Source organism: Dermacentor albipictus, unplaced genomic scaffold (assembly GCF_038994185.2).
Source record: "Dermacentor albipictus isolate Rhodes 1998 colony unplaced genomic scaffold, USDA_Dalb.pri_finalv2 scaffold_11, whole genome shotgun sequence".
Lineage (NCBI taxonomy): Eukaryota > Metazoa > Arthropoda > Arachnida > Ixodida > Ixodidae > Dermacentor > Dermacentor albipictus.
The window spans coordinates 2,168,099-2,182,035 of NW_027225565.1; positions in this window are offsets into that span (position 1 = coordinate 2,168,099).

Below are 13,937 nucleotides of genomic sequence, written 5' to 3' on the forward strand. Positions count from 1 at the left end.
GTGTGCCGCAGCATGCCAACGCATCAGGTTGCTGTCCCTGATGATCCATATGCCGCTCAGCATGGAGAACTTTTAGGACTCTTTTTCGTCATTGTAAAATGGCACATTTTCATGACAGTTACTAATGACCCCAAGTTGGTATCAAAGACTAATTGAAAAGGCCTGGAAGCGTGAAACGTCGACATGACAGGTGAAGTGAAGAATGTGTCGAGAACCAGCGCCCCTGCTGTCTGCTTTCCTTTTCAGTGTATCAGCGACCAGGACCCGGATATCTGCTTGCCGTAGAGTTAGTATGCAATTTTACCTGCTTCGTGCGCTGTGATAACGCTGTTGAGCACCCGTGATGTCTTTTTATTGCGAAGCATTATCGGAGTCCGGCCCGTTTTCTCTCTCTAGTTATCTACGTTCAGCAGCAGGGCCTCGATGCGTTCTTTCCCCACTCGAAGAAGAGCGCATTGGGGTGGCCAAGCAAAAGGTGCGGTATACACTGGCTTAACACGAACGCGACCCACGCGTGCCGCGGTTACGTTACATTGGCGACAGTTGGACGCCCTGCCATAGCCCTACATTCCTGTGTGCCTGGCGCAGCAATAGAGCATCTCCTATCGCATGCCGCAACAATAGGGGGCATCGCGCGCTAGCTTGGCTGACCAGCAGTCTGCTGTTCGCCTTCACTGAAGCGAGTGTGTTGCGTTTGTGCCTTCGACGAACAAACAAGCTCTCGCTCGCCGCGCTCTTGTCCGCTAGCACTGCGGCAACAACTGAACACTGCGATGCTGCAAGTCACGATTAAATCGCATGATAAAATTTTAGCGGTCTTCGCGTCTCCTGCATGACGTGTCCGACTTCACCGGCCGTTGCCTGGCACGCTGGAAGCGCCGGAATCGTCGACCGATCAGACGACTATCGCCATGTGTAGTAAAGGAGGATAATAAATGATGATAAGGCTTGGCACAGTCGTGCCATAAGGGTTCGGGGCTAAGTGGCTAAGTGTGCGTAAAGTCACGCCCATACAGCCCCGACTGCGGCCGTCATAAAGCTTCGTCCAATTCGCTCTCGCGGCATTGCATTCATGGATGGCTTGCCGCCGCATGTAGTACACCATGGCCGCCGCACCACGTTCTCCTAGGTGAGAACTGCAGTATGCGGTTACGGTTCGTTTCTAGCGCTGCGTCAGAAAGAATTTCGTTCGTCTACTTCGACGCCTCCGATGTAGACAACACCAAACATCTTGAAAATGGTGCACTATACCGGAAATGATCGCTCGAGAATATCATCTTTGAATACAATTTACCCTTCAACGTCACATTTGGGTTTCATGCGATCGCGGCTTATAGTACTCACAGTCAAACCGAGAAAGCGTTTGCCAAGCAGATCTTGATGGGTATGTATGTATGACTTAAACAGTGAAGTAATTTAAGTGAATCTGACATAGAGAAACATTAGATTGAAACATTTGATAAGAATTTTCCAATTGTGCCATTTTGAATACTCTTGTTGCACTGTGTCGATGTTATTGTCACTAAAGCATTGTGAATAATCGTAATAAACGTAAGTAGTTCGGCGGAAACCCGGAAGGTGGAGAGAAGTATTTAATAAAGGGAAAATCAGACATCCACCCGTTCGTAGCAATTGCTACAACGGAAACCCAAACGGGTTCCCCGAAAGAAAAGCCTCAGAGTTGAAGAGAAATTCGCCCTGGTGCGGGACTCGAACCCGGGACCACCGCCTTTCTGGGACAGCAAGTGGCAGGGTGAAGTCGAATTTGTCGACAACACGAAGCAAAGGCAAGTGCTTGACGTAACTAGTTCTGCGGTAACCCGCAAGGTGGAGGGGAGTAATTAAAAGAGGGAAAATCAGACACCCACCCGTTCGCAACAATTGCTACAAAGGAATCCAGGGTTTCCTTAGTAGGAGGGTTTCCTTTGTAGCAATTGCTACGAACACGTGGATGTCTGATTTTCCCTTTATTAATCGTAATATGCGCTACGCAATGGTATTGTGATATGAATGTATTTCTAGGGATGGGTTGATTATTCCGCAAGTTAACAATGTCATTGTTAAACAATACCTCAGTGAACGCCACCCGGTTCCAATCAAGTAGCTCACGGCGTCTTAATACGGCAAACAGTCCCTCCAGATTTCATGATTGAATATCCCAGCACCACTCCGGCACCCTCCGTGCAAGTGTGAACTGTTTTTTAACGAATGTCAGTGCGGAATACAGCGGAGAGACTGAATTGCTTGCAAAGAGAAAAAATTACACTCCTTATGAAATCGGGCGGTATCGCGCACTACACGCATGAGTCGCAGCGCACCGCGATCGAGCAGGAGCGATCCGGCCGGCGCGGTGTCACGTGGCCTACGCCATCTCACGTGACGCGCAGGCCTTAGACCTCTCCATAGAATTACAGTGTACTAGAATACGGGCAGTGTGTTCAGACGGCGGAGCGCGCCATGCACTGCTTTGAAGCCGGGAGCGTAGACAGGTCCCGGATGTATGCGGCGGCGCTGCAGTCACACGCGCTGTACGGACGCGTTCTCCGCGTGTTGCGGCCAGTTGCTCTGAAGGACTCTGAAGGTGCTTGCTCTGAAGGAATTCCTCGAGTTTCTGTCTTCTTGGGAGTCCCATGCAAAACGACAGCCATTTGTTGGGCGTGCTGGTAGACTGACTTGGAAAGTATATTTAGCGCCAACGAACAAGGAGAGAAGGGAGACGACACCACCAGGAAGCACCCGCCTACATAACTTTCCTTGGGTTAAGTAGACGGGTGTTTCCTGAAAATCAAGTTGTTGAAGTTAGCGTATTGTATTTTCGTCCCCCTTCGATGCTTGTTCGCTGGCGCTAAATATGCTTTCCAATGCAAAGGGACTTTGCGGCTTTTCGAGCCAGTCGACGGCAGATGGGCTCCGTGTGACATTGTGCAGCACTTTGGCTCTGTTAGAATACTTGGAAGGAGATGGTTTTAAATACCTCTTGATATCTTGACTAAACCAATATAAGTTGTAGAACTTCATGTGAGGTAGTCGTGCGGATACAACGATCACCCAACGCCGTCTCAATTTTTGATTGTTGAGAATCGCCTGTCTTCTTATAACTTGGCGAAGGCTATGCAAACAGGGAACACAGAGGTCAGTAAAGACTTGGTATCGCTACTTCACTCACCTCATAATTTTGACAAGGAAGGGGACGTTACGTAACTTGATGAGTTAGTTGAAGCTGGAAATTTAACGCTGGTAGAGCAGGGCTAAACAGCACTCCTGCAGAGCACCGGGCTTATGCGGAGAAAACGAGCGATGACCGCCTCATCCATTATATATAATAGAGTATGTTCAGCAGGATTTTTTTACTCGCAACAAATGTGAGGACGATCGCTCTCTTCTTTTGCAGAACTCTAGTGTCAGTAGCAGAGTCTCAAAATTGAAAAATTTGTGAAATGGGAGGATTTCTGTATCCCTCCAAGTTGATTTTTAAGCACTAAAGAAAATTGAGGGAATATATTTACAACGTTCTTCAGCAAAGAGGAGCTTGGCAGCGACAGCATATTTGATGTCATGATTCGAGTGAAAGCTTTAAATTTAATTGGCTATGCCATAGGCTGCAGATTACATGCTGATGATTTTGCATCATCAGTTGTGCGTTTTTATGTCCTAACAAGGCTGCACGTTTATGTTAGAGGTCTTAATCAGTGAAGAAAAGCAGGACAAAAAAAACTGCACCTTAATGTTCGCGGGTGCACCATATGTATGCTGACCCTTGTCTTTTTTATCTGAATTTACAGCTTTTTCTGGCGCATTCAAAAAGCTAATTTTGCGAATATAATTAAGAAATGAATTAAGGAATTCGTTGTCGCATATCGTTCCGCTGTTGTTTGGAATGGAATGTACTGGCACTGTTTTTTTGTGTTTTGGCATACTTTGTGTAGTTTTGCGGTGACGTCTTTTACTTGGCGTCTTTCCTACCTGTTTTATTCCTTTCATTGGAATGTAGGATGTCGGTTGTGTCTCATACTCGCACATGAGCCTGACGTTCGGGCGCACTTCATCATGTAAATAAAGAAAGATTACGAATAAACTGTGCAAATGTAGTTGAGGGGGTTCGCGAAACAGAATGAATGAACGAGGGACAAATGTTTATCGCGAAAGAAGTTAAATGCCAAGCAGGCAAGCTCTTTGTCTTTGGGCTGTGTACGTACATATTCTTTTGCCTTCTACAAGAGTAGCTGAGGAACTATAGGCGCTCGACATAGGGTCACGGATGCCGCGGCCGCTTTTTTATGAATGCGAACCGCACAAGATAATGTGTGCACCTGGATTCCGAGTTGGTTATAATCAATTCGATGTCCTTTACTGCGGAGTTACTTCCAGCCGAGCTTTACATCCGAATAATTTCTGGTTACGTGGCAGCGTGGCTCAAAACAAACTTAAGTGCTTTACGCCACTGCAGCGGTCTCTGCAAAACATTTGCTGTCAGGTTAGTAAATCCGTCTAATGGGCGTTGAGATGCGCTAGGAATGCGCATATAATTCATCTTTTACATCAAGTAAGTTTCGGGCATGCATCTTAGATCCGCCGACCATTTGCACGTCTATTCGGCTGCGGCGGAAAATTATGGATGGATGGATGGATGGATGGATGGATGGATGGATGGATGGATGGATGGATGGATGGATGGATGGATGGATGGATGGATGGATGGATGGATGGATGGATGGATGGATGGATGGATGGATGGATGGATGGATGGATGGATGGATGGATGGATGGATGTTATGAGCGTCCCCTTTGGAACGGGGCGGTGGGTTGCGCCACCAAGCTCTTGCTACTATGCTGCCTAATATCCTACCTAGGTTAACCAATGAAAAAAGAAAAGAAAAAAAACACTATGAACTACCACGTCCAAATTTTCTGATCCCCTATTGCGAACTGTGTTTTTGTACGTCTCCGTCTTTTGTCGTTTCCCTACTTTTCTGCCACCAATCCTCGAATCGCCTCTAACTAATGCCACTCTAACTAATACCACTGCTCCCGCTGATCGCAAGGGCTTCAAGGAGGCCAGTACTGCCTAAATCGACCGCTGGGTAGACGTCTTCACATTCTAATAAAATATGCTCCGTCGTTTCCCTAGCTTTACCGCAGCAAGCACATGCTTCTTCTTCCTTTTTATATCTCGCTTTATAGGTGCCTGTTCTAAGGCATCCCGATCTCGCTTCGAAAAGTAATGAGCTTCCCTTTGAGTTATCATACATGGTTTCTTTCCTGATTTCGTTTTTTCCTCTTAAGTAGTTACTCATGGCAGGTTTCTTTTCCATTGCCGCCACCCATCAGATTAATTCAGCCTCTCTGACTTTCTACTTGACCTTCTTTGTTGCTGTGTTGCCCACCCCACAGGCCGCATACTTGCTGGTAAGCTTCCTAGTTCTGTTCCTCCACTGTGAATCAATTTTTTGCCTGTACAGATACCTGAACGCTCTCCCAGCCCATTTACTTTCTTCCATATACCTCAGCCGTTCTTCATACTCAATTTTACTGCGAGCTTCCCTCACTTCAAAACTAGTCCAGCCAATATCCCCCTGCACAGCTCCATTTGTAGTCTTCCCGTGAGCGCCCAATGCGAGGCGACTCACTGACCTTTGGTTCCCGTCGAGCCCTGATTATACCCTTGATTTAAAGCAAACAACCGCATTTCCAAAGGTAAGTTTCGGTTCTGTGCATACAGCGCCATCTTGTGCTATCTACACCAAGCGCCTCAGCGGCGAGCTCTTCCTGAACACACTGCCGCTGTTCTAGTACACCGTAATAGAATAAACAAGACCTCTCTGGGACAACGTTGGTAGCCATACTTCAGTTTCACAGCTCCGCTCGCCAGATGGCCGAAGTGGTGGTCACGTTAACTAGCGGCGCTGCGATCGCGTCTTTCGTCACTTTTTGTTTCGCTTCTGATAGAAGTTGCTTCATTTCTGGTAGATTTCTGGTTTCCATATCGAGAAGTAGTTATTTCACAATTGTTAATTTTGAGCCTCTTTGTAAAAATTTTTCATATCTGAGCTAGGTATTCTAAATGCGTTTCTGCTAATGAACTTGAAACTTGACTTCTGCTTTCACTTTTGGTTTCCTCTTGGTTGCGCTGCATCGACTGCCATTATCCTTCTCCGTTTTGTAGGTGTTGTGTGATGTGTCGTGACTTGCTATCTTGAAAAGCTTCTCGGAGAAGCGTTTCCGCGTCTCATGACAGCAAGAAGTTCCCTATGCCGTGCTGTTTTGCCCCCGGCTGCACCAGCGGCCTGAGACACGATCCCGCTGTTCACCACTCTTTCGCACCGTCGAAAGGCGCTGGAGAGCTTAAAAGTTGGGAACGCGTGCTACAACGAAAAGCCAAACCTTGAAATACCTCAAGCATGTTGTGGGGAACAAAGAAATATTGATTCCTCACGGGAAATGGATGCTTGTTCCCGGCGCACTCCCTCGGATCTTTCCTGGGCTGCCAACGCACATCTCAAAGCCAAAAAATGTGAAGTGAAAACGACGTCCACGAAAAGAACCAGCGCAAGTGCCGGTAAGTATATCGGGCGAAGCTTGTAGTGGCAGAGCTTCAACTTCAAACTTGCTGTTGGGCTCGGAAGAAGGAACTTCAGAAATATGCGCTACACATTTTGTGCTCAACGAACTCAGAAACGTGACACTGCCTTCTGCGCTCTGGAAATTCGAAATTGTTAAGGACGACGCAACACAGAAGTGGTGTGCAGTATTTTATATAAGGCAACTGGTAGCCGGGCATATGCGAGTAATGAAAACTGTTGTGCTTGAATAGGTTGGTACTAAGCGGCTACAACAAAATTCACAAGAGGTTTTTCCGAGCTGCGACTAGCATTGCAAGTGTGAAAAGAATCCTGAGAGAAGCAGACAGCTTGAACATATGTGAGGGCGTGAAATCAGGCCAGCGTGACACGGCGACCTCATATAATATGCACCACAAGCAGTGCAATGTACTTACAAAGGAACTAGTCTGTGTGCGTTGTCTACGTTTACAGAGTAAACTTCGACTGAGCATTAAGGCTCCGAGCGCAACGCTCATGTGATATCAGAAACTACGCAATGTGAAGAAAAGGCTGCTTAGGGCGGCTGCTGCGCATCAAAAGCAAAAGAAGGAAATTTTGGCTCTGAAGGAAAAGCTTTCTGAAATGCCCGATAACCGAATCGAGGAAGCGCTGGCGGAACTTCCGCCTTTACAGCAACTTTCATTTATGACAATATTTAAACAGTTGCAAGCAGTCTCCGTGTGGCGCGCGGTACAATGCGTTCTGGCTTCTGAATTGTTTAATGCTGAAGATAGCGAGCTCTCGAGCATACAAGCTTCTATCTGACATGAACATGCTGCCTTTGCCCTCCCTGAGCCGTCTCACAGAAATTCTGAAAGGAATGCCATGCAAGTATGGTTTCAATCCTCTTTGTATGGAGCCTATTAGAAAACAGCTGGGCAACAGAGCAGATGAGAGAAATTCGGCACACTGATTTTGGATGAAATGAAGTTACGCCAGCCGTACGATTTCCACAAGTCAACCTTCAAACTTGATGTTTTTGTGGACTGCGGGGGTATTTCAAATGAAGGAACTGACCTTTGCCACGAAAGGTGCTGCTCCTGGCAAGATTTTAGCACACCTGGTGTTGCAAGCAGTAATGCAATTGCATAAACATGGTGCCATGGTGGCCGCCGTAGTCATTGACGGGGCTGGGAACAATCGCTCGATGTGGCAGCAGATGGGAATCAGCGGCAGCGTAACCTTACCTCCTCACAAGATTCGACATCGATGCCTGCCTGAGCGCGCGTACCTTTATTTCCTGTGTGATGTGCCACATGCCCTGGAGCGTGTACGCAACCATTTGCTCAAGCAAAAATATGGACAGGTGAGCTAGCATAGTGTATTTCATATATAACCCGTGCTGATTGCCGTCGATAACTTATTTTCAGGCTGGAGATTACTGCATAAACTTTGCCCACTATCAACTCCTCTATGAGTGCGAAAGAAAGCATCATCTCAAGGTCGTCCCCAAGCTCTCAGCAGCCGACGTCAACCCCACAAACTTGCAGAGAATGAACGTGCGACTCGCTGCACAGGTGAGCGATCAAAAATACTAATATGCCAAAATATAGAAGGTGGCTCTTTGTTGCGTTGTAAGTTTTTTCAGCTGCAACTGTTACACTTTCTTTGCCCTCGACAGCTGTTCAGCCGTAGTACTGCTATTGAATTGCAGTTATACAGGGCAGAAAGCGTTGAAGGTCTTCAAGACTCCGAGGGAACAGAAGCGTTTACAATGACAGTGAATGACGTCTTTGATGCACTCAACACAAAACATCCTGCAGAAGGAATACGAAAGGGCTCCTCAAAAATTGAGGTATGCTTTAAGCCATGTCAGAATTGGATGCTCAGTCCCATCGCTCGTGATCCGTTGTCAAGATTGGAGTCGGTCATGAATTAGAAGATAGCTGGCCCATGTCATCGTCCAACTTATCCACGCTGAGGACGTTGATGAAGGGAAGGACTGCTTCTCATCGAGAACGAGGAATATGGGTTTATTTACAGTTTTTATACCAGTCTAACATGACTGCTTGAGAAAGTACATCAGCCTAAAATGACTGCTTGAGAGAGAGTTACCTGAGCACCCGCACAACAGCAGTTTTTAAACACTCGGTCCTCTCCCGATACAAGGTGATGCGAACGTTCGTTTCGTCATCGCCAACTAGCCACCTCCCCGCAGACGGTCTACATACACAAATGCACACACGTTCGAATGTCCGGAGCCGACGTCAGAGGGGCCCCGTATAACTCGGAGCCGTTCCGGGTAGCGCGTTGGGGAGTATGGGAACAATAGTTGGCCCGCCGAACTCATTCCGTCACAACGGCGATGAGGCTTCAGGTTGGTGTCGGTTTCCGCACAAAGCTTGCTTCATCGAACGCATCCTAGCTGAAGCGACGGAGAGTGGGGGATGCCCATATTGTTCCCGGACACAAAGTCGATTTAGTCACGCTGTGGCTAGAAGTTGGCGGTGACGCTCCCGGAATGGCAAACTTGCACTGCAGCTGGCCGTTCTTACAGCTATGTTGCCGCCATAGTTGTAACAACGCCTCCTATAATATACAATGCCTGGATCGTGAGCCGCAAACGCGCTGCCCTGCCCTCGACTGTACTCTCCTCCTTTTGGTACGGTGGCGAGCGCCTCTTGCGGCCAGCCCTTGTAAACACGCCGGTGGCACGGCTACCGGGAGCCAGCCGGGAGCGACGTCGGCAGCCAAGTGGCTGGCGTGTCGTGAGCTTTCGGCGGCGGCGGCAGTGGTTGCCATGGGGACCGGTACGTTGGCGCGCGCCGTCCTGCGCCGCATGGTCGCAAAACTCGGCAGAGAGCTCCCTATGGAAAAGAGAGCGACGTTCCAGGCATATAGCTATAGGAGGCGTTGGTTGTAACTGGGTGGCAAACTTGCACTGGAGTTGGCCGTTCTTAACAGCGCCTCCATGGCCCGAAAAATCTCGACTGTCTAGCGCTGACAACCACTGGGCAGGATGAGAACGGCTGGTCGCCATGGGGTGATTGATGCCTTGGCTCGCAGCGACCACTTGTGTATTGATGTCACCGCCCCAAAACATGCAACAAGGACAGGCAACTGCAAAATGAACCCTACAACACGGCTCTGCGCCGAGATGGCGTACCTTGGCTCCCACTTAGACCCGCTAGGCTTCAAAAAAAAACTTAAGTGCAGAAACAAAAAAAAATGCTGCATTTCGCTATGCCAATTTCTGAAGCAATTTCTTGTTGACAAATTCAGCAAACATGGAGGGAATCCTACTAAATGAGAGGAGATCTTCTTCGCCTAAAGAAATTAACACTAGTAACCCTAAAATTTAAGCGGGACCCTCAAACGCAGAATTCAAATTAGCCTGCTCAAACCATCAGCATTGCTATGCAACTTTCCCTTCTTATATCTAACGGAGAAGTTGTACTCTTGGAGAGTGAGACTCCATCGGAGCAAGCGGCCATTTTTGTGTGACATTTGATTAAGCCACGTCAGAGGACAGTGGTCGGTCTCGAAGATGAATTTCGCTCCTTGCAAGTAGCACAACAACTTCTGGGCGGCCCAAACTAAACAAGCGCATTCCTTCTCTGAAGCGCTCTAGGCTTCCTCTCTTACATTTAGTTTACGGCTGGCATAGAGGATAGGATGCTCCTCGTTATCGTCGCCGACCTGACTATGTACCACACCAATACCTCTGTCGCTTGCGTCGCATTGAACTATGAATTCCTTTGTGTAGTCTGGCGCGCGAAGCACAGGACGAGAAACCAATAGCGTCTTCAAACATTGGAAAGCGTGCTCTTCGTCCTTATCCCAGTGTACGTTACTCGGTGCTCCCTTTCAGAGGGCGCCCGTTAATGGACTTGCCATTTGCGAGTAATTCGGAATGTACCGTTGATAGTACCCCACAAGTCCCAAAAATGAACGAAGGTCGGTTTTCGTGCGCGGCTGAGAAAATTCTCCAATCGTAGCTGTTTTCAGCTCGGCCGGCCGTCTCATGCCCTGAACGACAACATGGCCCAGATAAGTAACCTGCGAAGAAGCAAACCTACACTTTTCCGCTTTCATCGTTACGCCGGCTTCCCTCAATCGTGAGAACACCTGTTTGAGGTGCGATACGTGTTGTTCCCAGCTGTGCGAAAAAATTGCTACATCATCAAGATAGGGCAAGGCGAACTCCTTCAAGTCTTTTAGGGCAATATCCACTAACTTAGAGAAGCTAAACGGCTGTTCTTCAGCCCGAAGCTCAGTGCGAGAGGGCGAAAAGTGCCGACAGGTGAGATGAATGCGGCATAGCGGCTGGCGCTTTCTGAAAGGGGAACTTGCCAGTACCCCCGCAAGAGATCTATAGTTGAAATGTATTTAACAGCGCTAACTCTTTCAATTCGTTCCTCAATGTTGGGTATCGGGTACAGCTGATCCCTAGTGATGGCATTTAACTTCCTGTAGTCAGCACACGGACGAGGGTCCTTGTTAGGGGTTTCTACCAGTATTAGCGGTGACGTGTAGTCACTCTCAGCGGGTTCAATAACTCCCAACTCTAGCATGCGCTGTATCTCTGCCTCCATAATTTCTCTGTCTTGGAGACACCCTGTAAGGCTTTGATCTTACTGGTTCGGTTGTTGTCAGCTCAATTTCATGCGTTATTACTTCAGTTCTACCCGGCCGGTTGCTGAATCTTTCGACATATTCCCCTAACACCTCTTAGCTCATCTAGCTTCTCGGGTCTTAGAGCGTGTGAGCCCACCGAGTGTTCTACTACTTCTTCTAGGCCGATTTCAGAGATGGAGGTCGCCCTATACTCCTTAAACTTGGTACTAGTGCCATCCTGCTCTTTGATGATATAGTTAACGGCTCTGCTCCGCTCTACATACGGCTTCATCAAATTACCGTGAGATATCTTCACTTCCTTCCTGCGACCGGGCATTTTCAGAGCAGAGTTAGTATCTGAAAGTTTGTGCAACGCTTTAACGTGCCCGTCGCAGTGAACTTCAAGCTTGTTCTTTCTTGAAGGTTTGAGGATCATTACCTGGTCTCCGGCGTTAAACGTACGAAGCCTCGCATTCTTGTCGTAATAGAATTTGGCGTTCTTTTGAGCTATTCTCATGTTCTTTCCGGCAAGTTCTTGCGTAGCGCTTAGCCGTTCCAGCAAATTTAGCACGTATTCAACCACTGTTGTACTCTCCCCTCTTTCCTCCCACATCCCTCTTAACATTCTCAGTGGAGCACGGAGTGTCCTCCCATACACTAGTTCTGCTGGCGAGAACCCTGTCGCTTCATGTGGAACCGTTCGCAAAGCAAAGTTGCCGGCAGACAGTTCTCCCAGTCGTCCTTGTGCTCGTAACAGAGCGCACGCAAAACTCGCTTAAGCACTGAATGCCACCTCTCTACACTGTTTGACTGAGGGTGATAGACAGAACTCTGTATTAACTTTACCCCCCACTTTTGCAAGAATGGGGAAGTCAGTGCGCTCGTGAATACTGACCCTTGATCTGCCTGAATTTCGGCTGGAAACCCAACTCGTGCAAAACACTGTCAACAGCGCGTCTACCACCTCGGTGGAGCTGAACTGTTTCAGGGGGATTGCTTCTGGAAACTTTGTAGCCGGACACAGCGTGGTAAACAAGTACCTGAAAGTCGACTTTGTTTTTGGAAGGAGCCCTACCGTGTCTACTACAAGTCGTCTAAAGGGCTCTGTTATTAGAGGCACTATCTTCAGTGGAGCTTTCCATGTCTCTCCTGGTTTACCAGAACGGTGGCAGGCGTCGCATGATCTTACAAATTTTTATACGTCTTTGAAACAGCCATTATGTAAAATAGAAGTGAGGCGTGCAGACGACCACAAGAGTAGAGAAGCCGACAACACGAGCGCCGACTATAAACTGGGGCAGCACTGAGGCGAAAAAAAAGAAAGAAGACACAAAACTCATCTGCGCATGCTCAGGAATGGTAACACAACGTTCAATCGGGTACACGTGCCGGTCTTCGTGAGAGATAACTGTTAAGGCACTTAATTTCTTCCTTATGTAAAGTAAACGAAAGCTGACTCACGCATGCACTTCCACCATTATAGATATGTCATGCCTCTACCATAAGACGAGTATCTTCATTCTTATGCCTGTACAATATCGCGCATTCATCTAACTCTGGCGTGAAGTTACAATCTCGGCAATGTAGCGAAAGATTAGAAGGCGATAGACCGGTTAACGACCTTTTATGTTCCATTAGCCTCTGATTGATACACCGTCCCGTTTTCCCTACGTAGAACTGGCCACAGCTAAGGGAAATTTTATAAACCACACCTATACGACAGTCAGTAAAACTGTTGTTCTTATTGTGCTTCACTGGACAAATATCTTTTCGTTTTTTGCCTTTTACCTGCTCCTTTTTATTCTGTACGGCAGCGCATATCCTACCTAGCTTATTGGGAGCAGTGAAAGCAACATTAACATCATATCTACTAGCAACTTTTTTAAGCCTGTGCGACACTGAATGAATATACGGAATGGCCATTACTCTTTTTTTGCTATTACTTCTTTTTGTAATCACGTCGGTCCCTCTCGAAACCGACTTCTTTAGGCGCTCAGCCATAGTTGCCACCGCTACACTAGGATAACCTGCTTCTAATAGGTGCCGGACCTGCAAATTAAAACTGGCGCTCATTTTGTGCATGCAAGATCTGGTGAGGGAAGACTTAAGGCACGACATGGCAATTCCGTCTTTTACTACTTTGGAATGCTTGGATTGAATGTTTAGCAACAGCTTCGAAGATCTTGGAGAGTACTGCCAACAAACATGATTTTGTTCGAAGATCAATGAAATTTCAAGAAACTGAATTACGCGTCGCTGAGGAAATTCCTTGGTAAACTTTAATCCTCCCCCATAAAGTTTAAATTGCTCACTTACTGAGGTAGCAGCGGAATAGAATTCTTCCCTATTGCAGAAAATCAGGTAATCATCAACGTAACGAAATATCTTGACAACGCAATCACCTAAGGCTTTCTCTAAGCAGTTGTCAACCTTACTCAGGTAAAGGTTGCTATGAATAGGGGCAACCTTTGAGCCAATACAAATGCCTGATTTCTGCAGAAAAACGCCATCTCTCCAACCAATCAGCGTCGACTTCAAGTACATTGAAAGAATTTCTAGGAAAGCTCCCATGGAAACACCGCATCTGTCAATAAAAGCCGACTCTTGCACTTGTTCTTTAATGCACTCATTTACGGAATTTAGCAATCCGTCATGCGGCAAAGAATAATACAGGTCTTCGATATCCATCATAAAACCTATACAATCACCAGGATTTTCCTCTCTCAACTACTGAACTAGTGCCTGAGAATTATCTAGTCAAAAGGGGTCTGAAAAAGCTAG